The sequence below is a fragment of the Nannospalax galili genome, unplaced genomic scaffold (assembly GCF_000622305.1).
Source record: "Nannospalax galili isolate Female #2095 unplaced genomic scaffold, S.galili_v1.0 scaffold189, whole genome shotgun sequence".
Lineage (NCBI taxonomy): Eukaryota > Metazoa > Chordata > Mammalia > Rodentia > Spalacidae > Nannospalax > Nannospalax galili.
Genome location: NW_008360331.1, coordinates 7629637 through 7635894, shown reverse-complemented (window position 1 = coordinate 7635894; position 6258 = coordinate 7629637).

Here is a 6258-nt window from a genome sequence, read left to right as displayed (position 1 = left end):
ACTGTTCTAAACCTTGTCATTATTTTCATATTTCTATATTTGGTTTCTTTACTCTCACTATTTTCAGAACAGAGGCACCTCCTACATTTTTAGAGCTCAACATAGAAAAGTGGCTGATTTGGTCGATGGCACATACCACACTGATGGCCTATAGAAGATGGTTTTGTGTTATTCCAACCAGAGCGTTCTCTTCCAAGTGTGCATCATCACGTTCTGTAACATGGATAGTTAAAAAGTTTTAAATCTTCAAATTCTTGATATTTTTGCTCAGTAATTCTGTGATTAATTAATTTTGCTGTACTCAAATTTTACTGTAAGTGCCAAAGAAACACCAAACTCTTTTACCTTAAAGGAATCTCTTCAGCTAAACCTTGAAAATTTTCGTTTGCAGATTCTACCTTTTACAAAGCACAAAGGATACAAGCACAATCCCACAAGTTCTTTTTCCCTTTATCGTAAGGATTGCGTTTTCTCTGTCATCTAATAACATATTCCTCATTTCTTTCTGAGATCTCATCAGAATGATCCCTTCCACACATTTTATTCAAAATCATTCATATATTTTCTGGGAATGATAAATGTTGCCAGAAGATGGAACTTTTCTCTATGGTTATCTTTCACGTGGTTCACCATTTTTCACAGCCCCTTCTCAGAAATCTGAGTTTTCTGACATACTGGAGAAAATTGCTTTAGTTGAATGCACAAAACCATGCCTGCAGTCAAAGTTGCCTATGTGGCAATTGCTGCATAGACATGGCTCATGAGGCAGATAAAAGCAATGCAGTGCTCCATACCCCAGACTTGATAATAAAAAATCATTCTAACAGCAGGTCTCAAGTTCAAGATTCTTAGCTATATTCTATCTCAGGAAATGAGTTCTCTGTTTTAAAATAGCATACCAAGAAGCCTTAAGGAAGCTTTCACAAGAGTGCCTTGAATTCTATTTATGAAAAATAATGCAATGAATACATTGAGGAACAGGAACTTGAGGCCTCTGTTCCCTTAACAGCCTGCCTCCTCCTGGTCCATCACTCTCGAGATTGCAATTAAATATTGTGTCTTTTCTTCATGTTGTACACCCACCCCTCTTTGAGGATTCTCTCAACTTCTGACATGTTGGACATAGCAATTTGTACCATAAAACCCTTTGGTCTTTACCAGTTCCCAAATTCCCAGGCTGATTTCACACTTCCAGATATTTGCTACAAAAGTACCCAAGCCCCAAGTACCTATTATTTCTTCATCTATTCAAGATGTAAAAGAAAATATAATAGCTGAGTGGCTTAAGCACTAGAAATGCATTTCTCATAGCCTGGAGCTTGGAAAGTCTATCAAGATTGGGTTATTTTCCTATCTTATCACTTCACTTTAGGCTAGTTGAGGGTTACCTGGCCATTTAAGATCAACTATGCAGAGTTTGATCTCAGAGGTTGTTGTATTAGTGAGGCATTCCCTTTTACAGGTAATCATTTCTACTTTATATATATTCTGAGTTTTCTTTCTTATTTAGGCTTCAGATCACATATGCTGAATCTTAAAGAGCATCCTTCCAATTTCTCTGTAGAGAAAATTTCCAAGCCCCAATCTTTCTAGGTCCCCATTTTTTCCTTTGGATTTTGATTCCTTTTATCAGCCGTGTTGCTGTGTTACTTCCATTCATGCATCACAGCTCTTTTAAACCTACTACATTAGTTTCTCTAGCATCATTAATGCATTCTTCTCAGTGTTGCCTAACTTGAACTTGGCTTTCAGTTTGTGTGTCTACTATAATTTCTCTCTTCTCTTCATTTATAGCCATATTCCCACTATTTTTAGAATAAAACAAAAGGACACATCTCTGTAATAACCTTTCTTGGGTTAGTAATATTCCCTGTGCCCAATACCTCCTCTGTTTTATCTTTGGAAATGGTGGAGATTTTCACTGATGCCAGCCAATTAAATCAATCTTCCTAAATTACCAAAACTATCAGTCTTGCTAAACTTACCATCAACTATCTATATGTCTCCTTTTAACTCAAACTTTAGTACAATCTGGTGTATTGATCAATTTATACTCTTGACTTAATCTGTTTTTATTCCTTTTATTTTCCATACTTCTTTATCTTTCCCCTCTTAAATACCTTATTTTCACTATTAATGAATAGATTTTTCCCTCAAATTTCCCATGTTAGTAGTCCCAGGGTTCTATCTTCAGGCTTCAGTTATTTTCTCATGTAAACTTTCTCCCTAGTTTACCATTGTAACTTTCCTTCCTTCTGTATAATATGAACTAATCTCCAAATACATGCACAGACCACAGCCATTGATATATTCTTTATTTCCTTAGTACTTTTATCTGTCTTAATTCTTCCTGGGGTCTCACATAGTTGGCCTTGATTGATTCCTCCCATCCTCTGATGCTGACAGGATTGGTAGTGCCGAGACCACTATATTGGTACACCGTCCAAATAATCTTTCTTCCTTAGAGCTCCCACAAGACCTGGAATACTTATTTGTGTTCACTATTTTGTGGTTTCTGTCTCTTTTCTAGTTATTTTCTTCAGCATTTTTTAATAATCTGTTATAAAATATTTGATTACAGATTCACTGCCTGTGAGTGTATTATATGTAAATCCAACAGACAATCTGGAATTTTGATCCCTGTTGAGCTCAACTAATATAACTTTTTATCTCTCAGAGGGTTTTATTCATCTTTGTAAAACTCTGTTTTGCTTTTCAGAACTGACATAATAAAATTTTCATGTTTTTGTCACAAGGAAGAGGCAACAGGTTTACTATGTTAACCCTATTTAAACAGTACATTTTTCTAACTTTAATTTTAATTTTTATTGGTTCATTTGGAAATAAAAAGTAAATACACAATTTTAACTTCAGTTTCATAAAAAATATTTAGCTTTGGAGAAAAACAAATACAGAAATAAACTTACTAAATTCCCGAAGGCAATAATGTTAAATATCCTCAATGAGTTAAACATCACCAGACCCATTTAACTCTGGCACCTCTCTACTTCAGTCCCCTTCTTCCCTTTTCTCCTGTCCTTTTCACCTCAGCAAAGTGTCCTTCCTTCCCTCAATTCTGCCACAGGAGTTCTGTAAGTACTTGTTGAACTGACTTTTACTTTTGTGCAAGTTAGTGATTTTGCCATGAAAATGCTGGGAGGCAAGGAAGGTTAATTGAATATGAGTCTTGGGTGTCTGCGTTATTTCTCTCCTCCATGCTACCTGGCAAATGCATTTTTCTCCTTCCCCACTGCCTGTTATAACCAGCCACAGGAGGCCTGCAAAGCTTAGGGCAAAGTCAAATTCACAGTCTAGCAGTGTAGGAAGGCTCTGCCAGAAACCTATGCTGCTAAGTTCTTGGAAAGTGATCAGTTTTGGAGAAAAGAAAACTGTCTCCAAACACAGAAACAAGTGTAATGCTTGATGTTATTAACACAGCTCCCATCACCTTCAGAGTATATGGAACATGTGGTGAAAACATATATGTTTTGTAACATATGGACTAAAAACCCAGCAACATTGAAAAGAATTTATTGCAAATTAACAATATTGAAAAGAATATAAGAAAGATGGGCTATGAGGATGTTCTTTTTGATTTGCTGGTACAGAATCTTTTAACATGTAATCAATCATGGCAGAACTAATGATCAAATTGTGAAAACCTCTCAGTATCAAAAACTGCAAACACCCCTGTGTAGTAGTGTATAATAAGGTTACTAAGTGTCTTATGTTTTTCATGACATGTTTTTATGATTTATATTTTGCAAAGATGAACAATATCTTCCATTTTGAAAAAAAATATTGTGTTGTAACTGCTTACATGTGACTTTGATGGACTTTGATGAAATCCGAAAAAAAAATTTGGAAAAAATTTCTTTTCTGAGCCCATAAAGAAGAAGGAAATTCTGGTCATAGTTATATGATAGTTGATCAAGAAACTTAACTACCTGCTACCATCTAAGACCTGTTTGTGTCACTTTAGTTCTATTATGCATATATATTTTCAGAATAACTACCTCAGATCATTGGAACAGCTTCACCAGCTAGCTTAGAGTTATAATGGACAGTTCATTTGTTTTCATCCATACAATCTCCATTTACTCGCAAAGGCATATAGATCATCAGCTCCCTGAAATTTCTTTAATTGATACCATGTATTTGTAACAAAAGACTACTTTATCATAATTTATTTCCCAATCAGAAATCCTTTGATTGTCTAACTTAAATATGTATGCATTAGGGTTTAAAGTTGGATGTAAGTTCTACAAGTGACTATTGAATGACTATTGAATCCCAAAGCATAGTTCAATATCCCTTAAATAAAATCCCCTTGCTTCATCTACTCACACTTAAGAATGAGTGTAATTTAGCAGTTTCCTCTTAGATAAAACCTTTTATTTCTAAGAGAAATTTGCTAAGACACAATATGTTCTAGTAGAAAATAAAACATTTCATCCTGTAGGGAGCTCCTTATGCTGCAGAAATAAACAACTCTAAAGCTCCAGGAGGTTCCTGATTCACTAGTCTTTTCCCTCTGAGAAAGGACTAGTGAGAGAAATGCTCCGGAAAGCCTAGAAGAGTCTCAAACTGACCTATCTGGAAGAGACACTGTCAAACCTGTTGGGCTGCCTGCAAGTTATGCAGTCATGCTCCAGGTTTCCAGGTTTCCAGCTAAGTGAGTTTAGGGGATGGAGCTCTTTCTGACTCATTTCTGCTACTGTAAGGCACTCCTCACCCATACTTCTTCAATTTTTGGAGAATAAAAGGAAAGATAGAGGAGTAGGAGACAAGAGAACAGATACAGACCTGCAACAGGCAAGGAATAGATCTTCCTTCATTCAAAGATGATACAGTGACAGGTAAAAGTTGACCACAAGAACAAAGATTCTACAACTAGGCAAAGAGACTGGGGATTTTTATATGAAAGTTGTGAGACATAGCTGCCCTTTGTGAGGAGTTGAATTAGTCCTCGGGTTTGGTTTCCTTGAGTGTCTCTTTTCTCAGACAGGTGGGTGAGTTATCTATTGCACTAAAGGAAATAGGTGGGCTCTGCAAACAGTCTCTCTCTCCTTCTCTCTCTCTCTCTCTCTCTCTCTCTCTCTCTCTCTCTCTCTCCAGGGACTGACCAGTTGGTAAGGCTTGAGCAAGGCCAGGCTGCCAATTTAGGGCCAGCTAATCACTTTAAGGGCTGTATGGCCTTCCCTAATGAGGCTTGTGGCTCTTCTGGAATTCACATATTATATCAATAATCCTGTCAGCAACCCCAGCTGGACTTTGATGGTATCCTTACTTTGGCTTTTGGTGAGTTCCCCATCTGAACTGATTAGATCTTCCTTCAAATCTCCCCAGGAATAGTGTCTCACAACAATGAGACAAAATTAATTTTTGAAAAATGATTCAAAATCATGGCTAGAATATAGGTTCTACCAGCAGGTGTCCTGGTCCCCTGGCTCTTACCTCCCACCCCCAACATAGCCTGATATCCTACCTGTGGCTGGAGAGGTCATAACCTCTAGAGGAGAACCTACCACTGCCACTTTCTAAACCAAGGTAACTTCCTATTATATTCCAAATATTTATTGCTATAGTCACAAAGAAATTTAGGTTTTACCATTGATCAAAGAAGCTTCTTTTTGCAACAGATGGAGAATATTAAAAATTTCTATGACTTGTCAAAGTGCAGAGAACAAGGGACCACAGTTGAAACATTTACAAGACAATCCATATACCTAATGCTCAGCAAACAGCAGAAGAAATTGTGTGTGTGTCAGGAAGCCGCACCCAAAAAACTCAACAATACGATTATATAAACAAGAGATAAGGACACCAGTTGAGATGCCAGTGCCAACGGGTACATTTCACAAGGCTATGCCTCTAGATGAAGAGCTATTGGCAATAAGTGGCTGTGAATGGAGCAAGAAAAATTTTACTCCAGGGAAAAGCTCTTTGATAGATTATCTAATCCTAATTTGTAAGCCATAAACACATGTACAAGCAAGTACTACTAAATGGAATCAGTATTTTATATCTCTATCTCTCTAGATACAGTGAACTCAGTATATGTGTGTGTATATATATATATATATATATATATATAGTATATATAACTGGCCTTCAACTTGCAATCCTCTAGCCTCTGCCTCCCAATGCTGAGTGCTGCTAGTATTATAGACACGTATGTAAGTGTACCCATGTTGTGCAGTGCCCACAGAGGTCAGAAGAGGGTGTCAGATCCCCTGGAGCTGGAGTTATAGATCA